Source organism: Bidens hawaiensis, unplaced genomic scaffold, assembly GCF_021521415.1.
Source record: "Bidens hawaiensis isolate Kalapana, Puna unplaced genomic scaffold, B.hawaiensis_p1.1 tig00013519_1, whole genome shotgun sequence".
Classification (NCBI taxonomy): Eukaryota; Viridiplantae; Streptophyta; class Magnoliopsida; order Asterales; family Asteraceae; genus Bidens; species Bidens hawaiensis.
Genome location: NW_027492147.1, coordinates 56,772 through 73,596, shown reverse-complemented (window position 1 = coordinate 73,596; position 16,825 = coordinate 56,772). Strand labels below are relative to the sequence as shown.

Genomic DNA, 16,825 nt, shown 5'->3' with positions numbered 1-16,825 from the left:
CGAACCAAGAGAAGCCACATCCGGTTAGTCTACGTCCGTTGGGAATCACGGCGTGACGCATAATTTACTTAGGAATGTGAAGACGTAATGAAAGAAAAGAACCCACATCTCTTTGTCGCGGCTACTTCCTAATTTTGGGACGAAACTTCCAAAAGTTGGGAATACTATGACATTTGTCATTTTTTGTTCGTATTTGTACTCATTTTTGTATTGTAAACCCGATTCGTTTTGGCTTTCGTATCATTAGATATTAATAAAACAAATAATTTATGCTATAATCATGTTTCATACTTGTCGTTTCTTTCCAAAGTCTTTAATGGCGTTTAAAACGTTTATTTTGTGTCTAAAACGACCTAAAACGAACTATAGGGACTAAAATTGCCAAAAAAGCAAAGTTTGGCCGAGAACCTCACTTCACGTGACGCGTAGGGCTAGCCTCAGCCTGCTCGTGTTGGTTCGTAGTTTTTTTAATGTTTTTGGTTCGTTTAAGCTTGTTTAAAGCCCGAACTCGTGTTGCAACCATCCAAACCAACCAGGACTCCACCCATAATTATTCTAGAACTCTCTAAGCATGTTTTTATCTCTGGTTACAACTCGTTTTTTAAATAAAGTATCAAAATGTCCCGATTATCCATTGGATAAAGGTTTTATCCAACCCCTCAAACCCTAATCCTCTCCCATAAATACCACACTATCTCGTCCATTTTCTCTTGCTCATTTTCGTCTTCATCTCCCAAAGTGTTTAATCTTCCAAGTTGTTCTAGCTAGTTTTGCTTAAGTTTGAATTTAAAAGTCAATGGAACTGATTCTTGGATTTCAATCTTTTCCGGGTATATGTTTTTGATACATTTAGATGCTCTAAGTAATTTTATGTTAAGAAAACCATTTGCATATTTTTTTAAGACTAGTGGTTATTCAAACACATATTTATGCAGTTTAGGCCCGTTTGGGTCGTTTTCGGGAAGTTTACTCAATTAACTTTCTTGTTTAAGTTTAGATCTGGAAATATTTGTTTATTGTTAGTTCTATGATTTTGAACATATGGTAACTATCCTCGGTCTCATACCGAGTCATGAACCAAACCAAAACCTAACACTCGTTTAAACACTTTAATTAACCTTTAAACAACAATGTTGCATGAAAACATTCTAGATCTGAGTTTTCCTTTATATTTTAGTTCTATGGTGTTGGACATTTGGTAACCATCCTAGGTTTCATACCAAGTCAAGGAATGAACCAAACCGAAAACTCGCTTAAACACTTTATTTAACTTTTAAACAAACATATTGTATGAAACACTTTAGATCCGAGTTTTTCTTTATGTTTTAGTCATTATATGGATGATATAAAGTGTAGTACAAATCTTGGCTTGAGCCCAAGTTTCGGGTAAAAACCCATGAAAACCGAACACTTGTTTTAACAAGTTATTCAATGTTTAAACAGCCAAAAGTTCAACCTATCTTTTTAGTTATGTTTATTTTATATTTCGCATATTTCTAAGATTTTGGAAGTGTTGAAACAAATCTTAGCTTAACCAAAGTTTCGGGTAAAAACCAAGTAAAATTTGAACTACTCATCTTAACGAGCTCGTCACCATTCAAACCACCAAAAATATTTCCAAACCCTTTTAACTCATACTTCACTTTATATTATTTATAGTTCTAAGATTATGGTATGTAGGAACCAAACTTGGTTTTATACCGAAATCGGGCCGACTTACCTCGCTTAAACCTGAGTTTGGGACTTTAATTAGTAAAAATTCTCAAACTTGTTTAAGCTACTGATTTTATTGAAGCTATTCATATATTTAAAATTTTTGGTTAGTTGGACATGGATTTGTTACTTTATCAATTCCCGAACCGACTAAACCGAAGAAATCTTTAAAAGTCAGATCTTGATGCTTACATTAGCGGGATCGTGCACACTAGAATTAAACCAACTCCCTATGTAAAACTTAACAAAGGTTGAGTAAAACTAAACATCAAAGACCCGGTTTCATGTAAAACTCGTTTTAAGCTTACCTTATCTAAGCGCATTTTGTAAAATATAACTTAAACTCCCGAAAACCCAAGCCTTGTCTTTACGAACTTTTTTATACCATTTATATTCCAACTTCAATACCCAATATAACTCAAGGTCTTTCAATCTAGGACACGCATGTTAAATCATCGGCTCGCTTTCTTGAAGATTATTATTATTATTCTAAGTTTTCTTCATCAACGTCACTTTATCCAAGCGTGTAATTTCATCTTCGCTTTCGCTTTTATACTTTGGGGGTAGCTTACATACTTAAGCAAAAATGATTTAAGACTTTGATTATCAAACCGCAAACTCTAGTTTATGTGTTACTTAGAATAATTGCTCGATTTTGTGTTATATGCCTCATATATATGATTAATTGTTAGATGTTTATTGCTTTTGTTGGCTGGTCTCATCCTCAATAAGTATGATCATACGCTCCTCTTTGGAACTTGGTACTTTTACCTATTAGAAAGGAGCCTCATTTATTTATGATTTATATACCGCATTGTTGTTTTTATTTACGGTTTCGTATAAGAGTTGTGGATTTTGCCTTATATTACATATACATAAAAATCATGGAATTGTTCACCAACATTCGTATTGACAAAATATATTTTATACAACATTACAGGTTTGATTATTGGTTGACTGAAGATTTGAAGACGTTAGTTTATTTTGGATTGTTAGGTTATTAATGAAACGAACTATTTATTTTCTTGTACTTTGTTTATTTGTAATGAATGCGTTGTGTTGTATTTGATGTTAAATGAAATGAATGAGTTGCTTAAATATTGTTACTTTGATAGTGTCATGTACATTGAAACAATCACATCACGCTCCCGACATGTTTCGCTGCTTTTGGTCGGGGTGTGACAACTACATAGGCACGTGACACGTTTAATAAAAATGTGGACACGTGGAATTATTTTAGTAGATAAAGTTGTGTAAAATGTACAAGATTTCAAAAAATGGTTTGGTAACCATTTCGATAATTTTCTTTGATTAAACTAGTGAGAAGGCCCGTTGAGAAAGAACAAAAACTTAACGTCACTTTTTTGCAAACGACTCATTCGAAGTCACTAAAATGGACCAATTGTAATTCAACTTAGCAGTAAATAAAACCTTTATCTATATGATTTGTCATCTAGATGGAACCACCTACTATTTTTGACAACATATCAACCATAATAAACCCAATTTTTGTTAGGACTAATGTTATCGGTACCACTGCTAATATATTTAACACAGCCCAAAGTGTCGCAAACATATCTTGCGGGGGTTTTCGTTAAGTCTGGTCGCTCGATGATTGGAAATAAATCTTAGCTAGGAAAAAAATTTGCTACTAAATTAGGCATCGATGATCAGATACAGATTTTCTGACTGGAAGGTTAGCTACAGGCACTTGGCGATAAATTATGAAGGAACTAATGGCAGTGGATTCGGCTACTGCACGCATAACTAGCAACAGAGTTTTTAAATGACATCTTAGCAAGTAGCAACTGAATAGTACGTCACAATCATTCTCCAAAACTGGAAAAAAATAACTTTTCCTCATTTTCCTGTTAATAAACTTTCCAAATCTTTAGATATATATAAAATCAAACCAATACTATATAAATACATTTTGTTTTGTTTTACAGGTCCCTAGATCTATATATATAGTAGTGAATTCGGAAAGAGTGATAAGTCACATTCAAATAATACCCGTGCAAGTTTAATTTCTTGGACGTAAACACTATCGGCCATGTAATTCTGTAAAACTTACACCGTTGATTGAACCTGCTTGCTGATTAGCTACAGAAGCAATGCCATCTACAAGTAAGTCGTTTCCCATAAAAAATGCTGGTTGCTTAGGGTGTGGTAAGGCACCTTCACCGACCAACATCATTATTACAGATAACATGTTTGGCTTATCATCTGCATTTTTTTGAACACATAACAACCCGACTTGTATTGATCTTAAAACTTCGGGTGCATGACGGGATACCACTAAACTAGCATCAAGCAGTTCCATTGGCATGCCTTCGTTATATATACTCCATACCTAAGTATAATGCACAAGTTAAAGGTTAGTTGGTAGTGCTTTGTGAAACAAAGGAATAGTTTGTAACAAGTGAACTTACATGCCCAATAAGATTGTTATCATGCACTGGATGAACGAATCCTCTATTTTTCTTCCCACTCACAATCTCAAGCACCAAGACACCAAAGCTAAATACATCTGACTTTATTGAGAATATACCATCGCGAGCATACTCCGGGGACATGTAACCACTACATTCGGCATAAAGCTCATAAGAATAGACTACTAAAATGTGGATAAAAATATGAAGTAGTTGGTTGATATAGCTTACTAAGTGCCAACAACTCTTTGTGTGTTCGCTTGGGTCTCATTATCTCCAAAACGTCTAGCTAGGCCAAAATCCGATATCTTGGGGTTCATATTTGCATCTAGTAGTATGTTCCCTGCTTTTAGATCTCTATGGATGATTCTTAACCTTGAATCATGATGGAGGTAATGAAGCCCTCGGGCAATTCCTTTGATGATATTGAATCTCTTGGTCCAATCAAGTAGCATGCTTTGGTTTCTATCTGTTTAACATGTTCCTTTTGTAAGTAATTACTAGTGGGGCTGAAACATATATTAGAATTTTGATGTGAGTTTTCATATTTGATTCTGACCAAATATGAATGAGTCTAGGCTTTTATTTGGCATGTATTCATAGATTAATAGTTTCTCATCTCCTTGTATGCAACAGTCGATGAGCTTCACTAGATTTCGGTGCTGAAGTTTTGAAATGCAAATGACTTCATTCTTGAACTCGTCAACTCCCTGGTTGGAAGCTTTGGCGAGACGCTTAACTGCAATCTCTAGCCCTTCTTTAAGCACACCCTACAGGTTAGCATTTTCATGGTTAGTAACTTCAGAAACTTACATGTTTACTTTTACTTTTTAGATTTCCTTTCATATAATTATACAATAAGTATCATCAAGTTATTATACCTTAAAAACCTCTCCAAATCCACCCTCTCCTAGTTTATTTTCAGTTGAAAAGCTGGCTGTTGCAGTAGCTATTGTAGAGAAGCTATACAGTGGTAGCTGAATGTCTTCTTCCTTGTTTTTAGAGACGTGCATCGATCCTTCTATATCCATACATAACAACTTTAAAGTGAGACGATATATACAAATGCAATAGATACTCTTGTTAGTGATTTTAGTGCTATGGGGAGATTTCAAATGGGAACCCTTTTGAGTTTTAAGAACTCGAAAGAACTCAATGTTATGAATTTTTTTTTCAAATTTTCTTTTACACATGCGTAATATATGTAGGTTACATATACGAAAAAAATTACATAATTTTTTACCCACCGAGTCGACTTTTTACATATGTGTAACGGACGTAAAAGTTAGTGTAGTCATTTACATCTTTATTCTCTCTCCTACTTTGACTTTTTGGTCAGATTTAATCTCAACCACATATTCCAATCCATTTATTTAAATGTGTGGCCAAGAATTGAGTTCTTAAGTTCTTAAAACTCAATACGGTTCTCAAAATATCCCTCCCGTTAGTGCTATAAAGCTATTTTAGTAATTAGAATTACACTTGTTCATGAGTTTAATAAATGAAAGAAAAGAAACAAAATGGAATTAAGAGGGGGAGGGGGATGTAACTTAATTTTTTCTTCTAGAGTTCAAAGGAACAGAAAAGAAATTAATAATTTTATGTTTTACTTGAAAGAGAGAAAGGAAAGTTACAATTTTACAACTATACCCTTTAACATTTATTATTTAAATTAAGTGGAAAGATAAAAATCGGTAAATGACAAAATCTTATTTTACTCTCTCCAAATCCATCTATTTTAGGAGGAAAGTTAGAATGGAAGATTCTTCTTTTCTCATTTTCACTTCCTTTGTTAAAAAAATTCTGATCATAAATCTTTTCCGGTTCCTTACACTTACTTTCACTTCCCTGTTTAAAAAGAGCTAACGAACACAACGTTATAGAACATATACAAAGTAAGAATATAAGCTAATATGAAGTAGGAAGTATGGAGTATACTTTCATTAACAGTATTCCTATTTCTTGCAAATACTACCAGGGTTTCAAGAAGGGTTACATCCACGTGATAGGGTTCCAAGGGGGTTGCGTTACATGGGATTTTGGGGAAATGCTCTTGGCATGGTCGAGTCCATGGTTTACGTGCGAAACCTTATAGAAATGCCATTAGAAATCCTCTGGATTCATTGGACGGTGTAAACGTTGCATGGGAATGATATCAAGCTGACTAGATATCCCGTGGCAACGTAGTCCAAGAGTGAAAAAATGACTTTCATGGGCAACTAGGTGGTTAGTGGTAACATAGTAACATCTAATGGAGTTCATAACAACGGTTCCCACAAATGGTTTTAACTGCCCTACTGTTGATAGCCTAATCACCAATTGTATTTATGACAAAGTAACAATTGAAGAATTGTGATCAATGATTCCATCAAATCTATATATATATTTTTTTAAATTAACACTTCAACTTGTACAGAGAAGAATATCTCATTATTTGAAAAAACATTTTCTATTTCATCTGATTGTTATCTGATTATTGATTTCGTATACCCACAAAATATTTTAATCCAAAAGTAATTACATGATTCAAAAAGCCATCCAAGCGTCTGGTTTTGAAACACGAAACCTACGTTTATTGGCAGCTTTTTGTTACTGATATAATACATCAGGGACTGGAAATGTAATAATGAGATAGATAACTAGATCAAGGACTAGAAATGTATTAGTTAGGAAGTTGTGGATTTTACTGTAATCGAGTTGTTAGGTCATTAATGTCTGTACTTATAACGGAATTAACGGAAGGGAATGACAGGCTTTACTGATCGTTACTCTTTTCTCTCTGTATTCTTGTTTTTATCATATCAAGTGGTATTAGAGCTGTTCAATCCTTGGAACACGCTCTTGATTTTGAAACCCTAATTCACAAAGTTCTTCCCTAATTCGTTTAATTCTGTTCAACCAATTCGTCCGTTCCATTCAATTCCTTGAAATTGATCTTTTGTTCGATCAATTTCGTCTCTAAAACCCTAATTTTTGTTCAATTTCAATTTTATTCTTGTAATTGATCATCGATCGATCAATTCACCAATCCTATAATGATGCCATGATGGCGACTCGTAATCAATCACTAGAGCAACGATTGGTGATCATGATGCCGTGTTAAGCAAATTGGAATCGACTATAAGTTCTAACTTTACCGAGTTGGAATCTATGAAGATTCAACTGAGTCAATTAAATCAGACTTCGATTCAACTGAGTCAAACTTCTACCAAATTGGAATCAAAATTGGATTCTCAATTTGAAGTTCTTATGAAAAGCATTCAATCTTTGAAAGAAACCAATCTTAATGCAAACCGTGAAGGTCCTAGCACAAATCATATTCATAATCTTGACACGGGTGATCAAAGATTTCATTACCAAGGCTATGGAAGCTTTAACAGACTGTCCAAGATTGAGTTTCCAAAGTTCAATGGCACAAATGTGGAGGGATGTTTGTGCAGGGTGGAATATTTCTTTTCCATTGATGGTACTCCAGAAAACTCTAAGGTTCGGATTGCTATTATTCATTTGGAGGATATGGCACTTCTTTGGCATCAAGCCTTTGTTAGATCACATGGAGGCTCTATTGAAGGTATGCCTTGGTTTGAATATAAGTCTTCAATTGCACAAAGATTTGCTTTAATCATGGGCCAAAATGCTATGAGTGCTTTAGCATCAATTGTTCAAACCAGCACTGTGCAAGACCTTTCTCAAGAATTTGACCTTACCCTTACAAGAGTCACTTTATGTGAGGAGAATGCTATTAGTATAACAAACCATAATAAATAATAAACTAATCAAAGAAAGAAATGAAGAAATGAGAAAGAAAAGAGAAGTAAAAGGAAGGATGGAAAATGTAAAGGAAAATTCCATCCCACATTAGTGGAGGGAAGAAAATGGAAGGCTTCCACCATGGTATAAATAGGATTTCTAACTCTTGTCCCACACAGCTAGATTACAAAACTTGTAAGCTCTTTATAAGGAAGAGAGTTCACATGATAATATTCTTATGTGCTAAATCACACCTAGTAGTCCTAGCGGAGGGTGCGAAGCACCCAACGTGCACGGGAACGGGCTCGGCCGAAGTGCGATGGGCGCAATGTGGCGCTTTGATGGCGCACTTTGCAATTCGCATCTTCACGATATGCGAAGAAGTATGCTTAAGCTTCTTCGCGATACGCGAAGATGTGACGTGAAAGCTACGCAACATTGACACGTAGCCTGACACGTGTCACGCCACGTGGCATAGCTAGGGCTGACTCGGCAACCCTACTACAACTTCGCGATACGCGAAGATGCTCAAATTCAAGCATAAATAAGGCAGGAATCTGGATTTCACAAAAAGTCATCCCAAAAATCATACTTTCTCTCGTATTTCTTATATATAAGGCTAGTATTATACAAAGTAGCTGTAACGGTACCTCTTCGATTGAAAGGAACTTTTATAACACGAATCCAAAAGTTCTACCTAACCAAGGTATGCCATTATGCTATCGTGTAAAGTTTCATGTCTCGTGATTTTCGTTATGATTATGGGTTTATACTAATAGAAATATACTACATTGTGTTTAATCTAGGTGCTTAACACTAGAAGGCTTGTTAAATATCAATTTGCAAGGTGAGACATTCGAAATTTTTGCATAACTCACATTTGCGTGAGACAATTGATTTTCCAACACTGTCATGATGCTTTTCCAAAACCATCAAACTCATGATGGATAGTTTAAATATTTTCAAAGGATTTAAACTACATTACAGTGATTAAGTCTCTGTAGACTTACGGGATGGTTACTACTGGTATTGTGGGGTTTTGTATACAAGGCTTGCCTACTGGGCTATTACACGTTACTTATTGGACAAGTGTTAGCCAATAAGTAATATGACCACAGTCACAGATACAGTCGAGTGACAAGTACCTTTAGGTAATTTGTAAGCAGGCAGATGTAAAAACATCTTAATGTTGTAACTGTAAAATGTGTCATTTATAAATGAATGTACTCACCAGTATTTCCTGCTGATCAAATATTTTTAAACATGTTTTTAAACATGTTTCAGGTAACTTGTTAGAGACAAAGGAATGATGCATACGGGCTTCCAGCTTAAATAAGTGGCTTGTCACCAGAATAAAGAAACGTGTTTTGTAAATTAGGGTTTATCCCTATAAAACTTTGTTTGTATAAAAAATGGGTTTTTATCCCAGTTTATGAAATAAGAATTATGGTGTTTTTATAATTCTGATTAACTTTCCTAACTACGGTTCTGATGAAATATTCCGCTGCAAATTATTTTAATAAACATCGATACCACCACTCAACGTTCATGGCTCCCCTCCCGGGGTATGGGGGTCGGGGGCTGTGACAATTAGCCTATTCCTTAAAGCTTTAAAACCAGAAATTTCAAACCTACTAAAACTACTAAAAATTCCCACTCTTCCTAAAGCTTATGTCCTAGCTAGACAACAAGAAGATAATATCAAACTTCTACCAGTAAACACCTATAAACCATCTTATAAGCCTTCCTACAAACTTGCTGAAACCTACACCAAACCTGTTTACAACCCTGTACCATTATCAGCTACCAATTTACCTCTTTTGCCCTCACCTTCTTTTAAGCCAAGAACCATAAAAACGTTATCCACTAAAGAGATTGCTGATAAAAGAGCTAGAGGTGAATGTTTTGGTTGTAATGAAAAATACACCTCAACTCATAAATGTAAGAATAAGCAATTGTTTTCAATAGAAGTATGGGAAAATGATAAAATGGATGATGATCAGTATGAACCTGCTTTTACTGATCCTCAAATATCCCCCTGAATGCCATAATGGGAGTCACTTCTTACTCCACAATGAAGGTTACTGGTTCAGTGGGCACTAAGCGTTTGCATATCCTCATTGACTCAGGTTCTACACACAACTTTTTAGATGAAAAACTTGCTGTTAAAATGAGGTGTCCTACAAAAGATATGCCCTCTATGAAAATAACAATAGCAGATGGTAACCTAATGAGTTGTAGCAAAGTGTGCGGGAATATGAAATGGATGATGCAGGGTAACTGGTTCTCCACTGATGTATTACTCATTCCCCTAGCCAATTATGATATGGTTTTGGGCATTCAGTGGCTACAAAGTCATGCTGACATTACTTGGAACTTCAAAGAGTTGACAATGAAATTCAAGGTCAACAATAAAATCTTTGAATTAAAAGGGGCAAGGGACAACAGTGTGAGATTATGCTCTGGTGAAAAAATTGAATGGCATGCTCACTAACTACTCAAATATAGTTAGTGCACAATTATTCAGCTTGCAAGCGTTGCAAACTAAAGGTCCTCATATACCTATGGTACATGGGAACCAACAATTGCAACAAATTGAGGATCTGTTACAACAATATAGCATGGAATTTGATACTCCAACTGCTTTACCACCTAACAGACAATGTGATCATCAGATTGTTCTGAATGAAGGCATCAATGTGGTTGCTCAGAAGCCATATAGATATCCTGCAGCTCAGAAGGACATCATCGAAAAGATGACCCAGGAACTTCTTGATGTGGGCACTATAAGAGAAAGTACTAGTGCTTTTGCAGCTCCAGTGGTTTTAGTTAAAAAGAAAGATGGAACATGGCGCATGTGTGTGGACTATAGGAAGTTAAATGATGCCACTATAAAAAATAGCTTCCCTATTCCACTAATTGATAAGCTACTTGATGAACTAGGGAGCTCTTCTGTGTTTTCTAAATTAGACCTGAGGTCTGGTTATCATCAGGTTAGAATGTGGAACCTGATATTCATAAAACCGTTTTTAGGACCCATCAGGATCATTTTGAATTTTTGGTCCTTCCCTTTGGCCTCACAAATGCACCAACTACATTTCAAGCCCTTATGAATTCTACATTCAAACCCCTACTCAGGAAATGTGCTTTGGTGTTTTTTTGATGACATTCTAGTGTATAGTTCATCATTAACTCAACACCTACTTGATTTAGATGCTGTTTTTAAGATTTTTATAAGCAATAATCTTTTAGCAAAAAGGTCTAAATGCACATTTGCTGGGTTACAAGTAGAATATTTGGGTCATGTTATCACCAGTGAGGGGTTAGTAGTGATTATCTAAAATAGAAGCAGTGGTTAACTGGCCTTTACCTACAACTGTTAAACAATTAAGAGGGTTTCTTGGACTTGCTGGGTACTACAGAAGGTTTATTAAATCCTTTGGAAGTATTTCTAGACCCCTTAATAATCTTTTAAAAAAAGATTCTTTTCAGGTGCTTTTGAACAATTGAAGATTTGCTCTTACTACTGCCCCTATTCTAGCTTTACCTGACTTCTCTAAAGTTTTTGTTATCGAAACAGATGCTTCATCTAAAGGATTGGGTGTTATGCTTATGCAAGATAGCCATCCTTTGGCTTTTATAAGCAAGGGTATTTCAGTCAAACAGCAGGCTATGTCAGTCTATGAAAAAGAGTTATTGGCAATTCTAATGGCTGTCAAAACTTGGCACCATTATTTGATTATGAAACATTTTATCATTAAGACTGATCAAAGAAGTTTGAAATACCTACTGGAACATAAAGTTAATACACCTCTACAACAGAAATGGTTGGCTAAACTTCTGGGCTATGACTATGAGATTTTGTACAAAGAAGGGGTTGATAACAAGGCTGCAGACGCATTGTCTAGAGTAGAAGGCATAGCTTTGTTTGAGATGGGCCTCAGTTCCATTGATCCTTGCTTGTGGCCAAGGATTCAACAAGGCATACTGATGCCAAGTTACAAGCTTTATTGTATAAACTGCAACATACCTCTTAAGTCAAGAATTGGTCATGGGATGGGCACACTTTAAAAAGAAAAAACAAAATAGCTGTAGGAGGTGACCCACAATTAAGGAATGACATTCTGCACTTTTGTCATTCCTCACCTGTTGGTGGTCACTTTGGCTATTATCCCACTTTACAAAGACTCAAACGATTGTTTTACTGGAAAAAGTGTGACGGAGATGTGAAACAGTGGGTAAAAAAGGGTCACACTTGTCATAAAGCTAAATATGAAAGAGTTACTAGTCCAAGGCTATTACAACCACTGCCTACCCCTGATTCCATTTTTACTGATCTTTCAATGGACTTCATTACTAGGTTGCCTAGAGTTAAAGGAAAAGATGCTATCTTGGTGATTGTTGACATAATTACTAAGTACGGTCATTTTTTTGCTTTATCCCATCCTTATACTGCAGCTCAAATTGCCCAACTTGTCATTGATAATATCTTTAAGCTTCATGGGTGTCCAGATACAATCATATCAGATCGTGATCCTATTTTTCTAAGTCATTTCTGGAAAGACTTTATGAAGTTACAAGGAGTGCAGCTAGCGTTCTCCTCCGCGTACCATCCTCAATCAAATGGTCAGATAGAGGTACTTAACAGATGTTTGGAGACATATTTGAGATGCATGGTCATGGATGACCCTAAAATGTGGCCCAATTGGCTTACCTTGGCTGAATGGTGGTATAATACCACTGCTCACTCTGCCATTGGTATGTCTTCATTTGAGGCTTTATATGGACTTCCTCCCCCTATACACCTGCCTTATATACCAAATGACACCAAGTTGCAAAATGTGGAAGAATGGTTTAAACTTAGGGAAATCAAGTTAGTCACTTTAAAGGCTAATTTGGCTAAGGCTAGGAATCACATGAAGCAGATGGCTGACAGGAACAGATCTGAACGCCATTTTCAGGTGGGTGATTGGGTACATGTAAAGTTGCATGCCTATGTACAATCTACTCTTAAAACACACAATCATCATAAACTGGGTCCCAAATACTATGGCCCTTATTTGATTCTGGAAAAGATTGGGTCAGTGGCGTACCGTTTAGATTTGCCAGCAGCCTCTTAGATCCATCCAACATTTCACGTTTCTCTCTTAAAAGCTGCTCCTGGTCCTGCTCCCACGGTTGCCCCTTTACCCCAAGCTGCAGACTTTATTGTGCAACCTCGAGCAATTTTGGATCGCAAATTACTCAAGAAAGGAAATCAAGCTGGTGTTCAAGTGTTAGTGCATTGGCAAGATCTTCCAATAAGTGAAGCCACTTGGGAAGATCGTGAGGAGTTTCAATTGCGGTTTCCTCAATTCAAATCTTGAGGTCAAGATTTTAGTAAAATAGGAGAGTATTGTTACTGATATAATACATCAGGGACTGGAAATGCAATAATGAGATAGATAACTAGATCAGGGACTAGAAATGTATTAGTTATGAAGTTGTGGATTTTACTATAATCGAGTTGTTAGGTCGTTAATTTCTGTACTTATAACGGAATTAACGGAAGGGAATGACAGACTTGATTGATCGTTACTCTCTTCTCTCTGTATTCTTGTTTATATCATGTCACTTTTTATTTAAGAAACTCTACCAGATACGTTTGGAGCAGTCTATCGCTACCAAATAATATTTTTGATATTCTTACCTTCATTCCTTTGTCTCACATGGTTCCTTTTAACATGTGCATACCACATCCATGTAGGGACGAAGCCAATGAGAAGAAGCCCTGGAATTACTACAATTATGATGATTTTAATGTTTGATCCTCCCTTTTTTTTGGAAATTGATTGATCACCTATATGATAATTACATACCAACAATGTTAATTTAAAAGCATGTAACAACAATTACTAGCAAAAGATCTTTACCTAATTCAGAGGAAGCCATTTTTACAAATATATCCTGACCTCCACCGCCTTCAGGATAGCCTCGCATGTCTATCAAGTCATTGAACCAAAGCAGACAGCCCATGCCTTGAAGACTGTTATCTGGATTTGCATAAGCCATGCATGTACAATTCTTTAAGCATTTAACTTCACACTCTTCCAAACTCATACTCATGTTGAACCATGTCCTGTTTGTGTCCGGTAATTTTACGTTAGAATACTTGATAAACCCTTCTGATCCGTTTTGCAATCCAATGGTGTTCGCCTAACATAACCACCTGACCAATCAGCGGTTCTGGGCACGAATCTTTTCTCATCCAAGCAACCACACGACTGTTGGAACATATTAAGAGTGCAGATTCCATAAGCACCACAGATGTTGTATGTGTCACAAACATCTATAGGTAATGATAATACACGCTGCCACATTTTACCATCTTCAACCCATATCCAAGATTCTAGCTGCCCTGAAGAATTCAAAGTGATCCTTGGTAGTACAGAACTGTTTTCAAGATTATAACTAAAAGAAATCTCCCTTTTAGTAATAACAACACTAATTTTAATGGTTAAGTTTCTGTCAAATTGAGAAGTCCCACGAACCCGCCTGTTTCTCCATGGGTGGCTCTGGAATTTGATCACTGCACCCTGTCTCAGTTTACCTTCCGGATAATTTTGCGTGTCTGGGCCCCAAGTAAACTCACCTTGATCTGGATCTTGACTACTTTTCCATGATGTTAGACGCCATTCAATTCCCTTTGAGTAATCATTCCCTAACTTCATTCCTGGTAGAAGTATATCAGTTGGATAATCAAAACTTTGCCACAGAACTTTCTCGCTTTGGTCCAACAAGACTAGATTTCCGGTGTCGCGAAGCTTTCCGGTTACATTCCCTTATCTTGTTGACGTGTTAGATGACCAAATCATGCTTATATTATTGGATAGGACTAGAGTTCCCTGATAATCAATCTTTAACACACGTGGTGATGCACCCGTGAGCGGGTGGTTTCTGTTGGCAACCCAAACAACGGTTGTAACAAGCATTTTATTATACATAATACCAAGATATATGTTCTTAGAGCTACCTGGCTGGAAAAATCCCAACTTGAAAATTTTGGTCGGCGATACCAACGTGTCTCCATCAGTCAAGAACTGTGAACCGGAAATGTTGTCGAATTCAACCGGGAGGATTTTGGGAAAGTGGAGTAACAAAAACTGGAGAAGAAATAATATGCCTGCTCCCTTCATCAGGATATCAGAATTTGTAATTTAGTAAATGTAATTTAATATTTAACAACTGAATCAAAAGTTAAATATATGTGTATGATCATGTCATATATTCACACGTACCTGTTATTTTTTAGTCATCATAGTCAGTTTGGGCTGCTTGACTTTGACGGACTCAATGATATATATGTTGGGGGTTGACTGACACAACGAATCATTAATACCATACCATTACGGAATTACTATTGAAGAAACGTGGATCTACTCACTGGTAGCAGATCTACTTTCCTCGGGTGTGATTATACTATTTCACCGATGGTTCTTCTGGATCAGTGTTCTTCCACCTACAAAATGAACAGCGCCGTTACTTACCCCTCAGAAAGGGACAGAGGGGTCCTCTTTGGGGTAACCCTCCGGCGTGAGAATAAGTATGTGTAGGAGAAGATAATAATCTGAGAGTGAGGGAATTGGGAGAGTATTGCTTAATAGCTGAATACTGTATGTTACTCTGTATGATTATTCTGATTCTCTCTGTGTCTGAGAAAGTAACTGACTAGGGATGCCTGTCAGTGAATGTAATTGAATATGCTTCAATGTGAATCAATGTGTGTTCTGTAACTGTGTACGTTATGATGTATTTATAGTGCTAGGGTTTCCACTGATTGAGCTGAGACCAAATTAGGGTTTTGTTGGCCTCCTCCAATCGATTTGCGCCACGTGTCCCTGGAGACACCTGGTGCTCTTTCATTGGTTATGATCACGTGGTAACCCATGAGTCATGCTGAGCTGTCCAACTTTCATTTAGCAGCTGTCAACATCAGCATATCCTTATTCCTTAAAAAGATGCATTCTGGAAGGTTGTCTGACGTGCACAATCAAGGTTGCCCTAATCCTGATTTGGATAAGGACGAGGTCGATTATGTGCATGTGTGATATGCGCCCATCCTGAGGATGCGCGAGGTCTTCTCTTTATTCTCACGCGCAGATATTTCATGCGCAGATGTGATATGCACGAGCATGTGATATGCGCCGCGCGCATATGTGATGCGCGAGCATATGTGTGCCTGGGCATATGATGCCTGAGCATGTTTTGTATGCGCCATGCGCATAGGTTTTGGCTTTGTGCCTTCATAATGTGTTTATCTTGTGGGTTGACCCGCCTTGCTCGGTGTTGAGGCGGGTACATACCTCTTCAAGCCCCCCAGTCTAATGTGTGTCTTATCTCGCGCGAGCGCGGTAAGATAGATATTAGACTTACTGATTAGGTGTTTTAAAAGGGGTTTTGTCGTTTTCTTGGTTGTTTCCATCATTGCGCGAAGTTCTATCCATTTGGTTGAAACGAATCGTCCATGTACGTGACGGTTGCTGACGTGGGTCAGTGATGGAGACGTGTCAGACTTTTCGTGTGCTCGAGGTGCTACAGTTGCCTTTCGTGTCCCCTCACAAGCTGTCAGGGACACGTGTCGCGCTCGTGTTGGCCAAGACCTGCGAGTGGGGGCGCGTTAACTCTGGCACCCGCCGTATTTTCTTTTCGTGTCCTCTCATACAGTTGTCAGGGACACGTGTCGCGCTCGCGTTGGCTATTACCTGCGAGTGGGGGCGCGTGAAGTCCGTTCAGCACCCAAATTTCTCTCTCCTTGGCCTATAAAAGTCAGCCCTTGGAGTTCTTTATACTTCATCTTCTTGTTTTCTCTTCTGATTTTTTCTTTCTTTGTCTTCTGAAATATCTGTTCTTCAGAAGTTTCTGTTGTTAGATTTGACAGTTGTATGTCTGAT

The 16,825-nt window shown here is 37.0% G+C and overlaps 1 pseudogene across 1 annotated transcript; it reads right to left on the bottom strand.

Annotated features, from left to right (window-relative positions):
* Positions 1 to 3,757: 3,757 nt before the first annotated feature.
* Positions 3,758 to 15,145, bottom strand: LOC143544303 (G-type lectin S-receptor-like serine/threonine-protein kinase At4g27290; annotated as a pseudogene). The gene is made up of 8 exons (XR_013137229.1): positions 13,808 to 15,145; positions 13,604 to 13,734; positions 11,256 to 11,259; positions 5,027 to 5,166; positions 4,705 to 4,915; positions 4,377 to 4,614; positions 4,146 to 4,296; positions 3,758 to 4,066 (listed from the first exon to the last, which is right to left on the bottom strand). The product of XR_013137229.1 is annotated as a G-type lectin S-receptor-like serine/threonine-protein kinase At4g27290 (transcript).
* Positions 15,146 to 16,825: the final 1,680 nt, after the last annotated feature.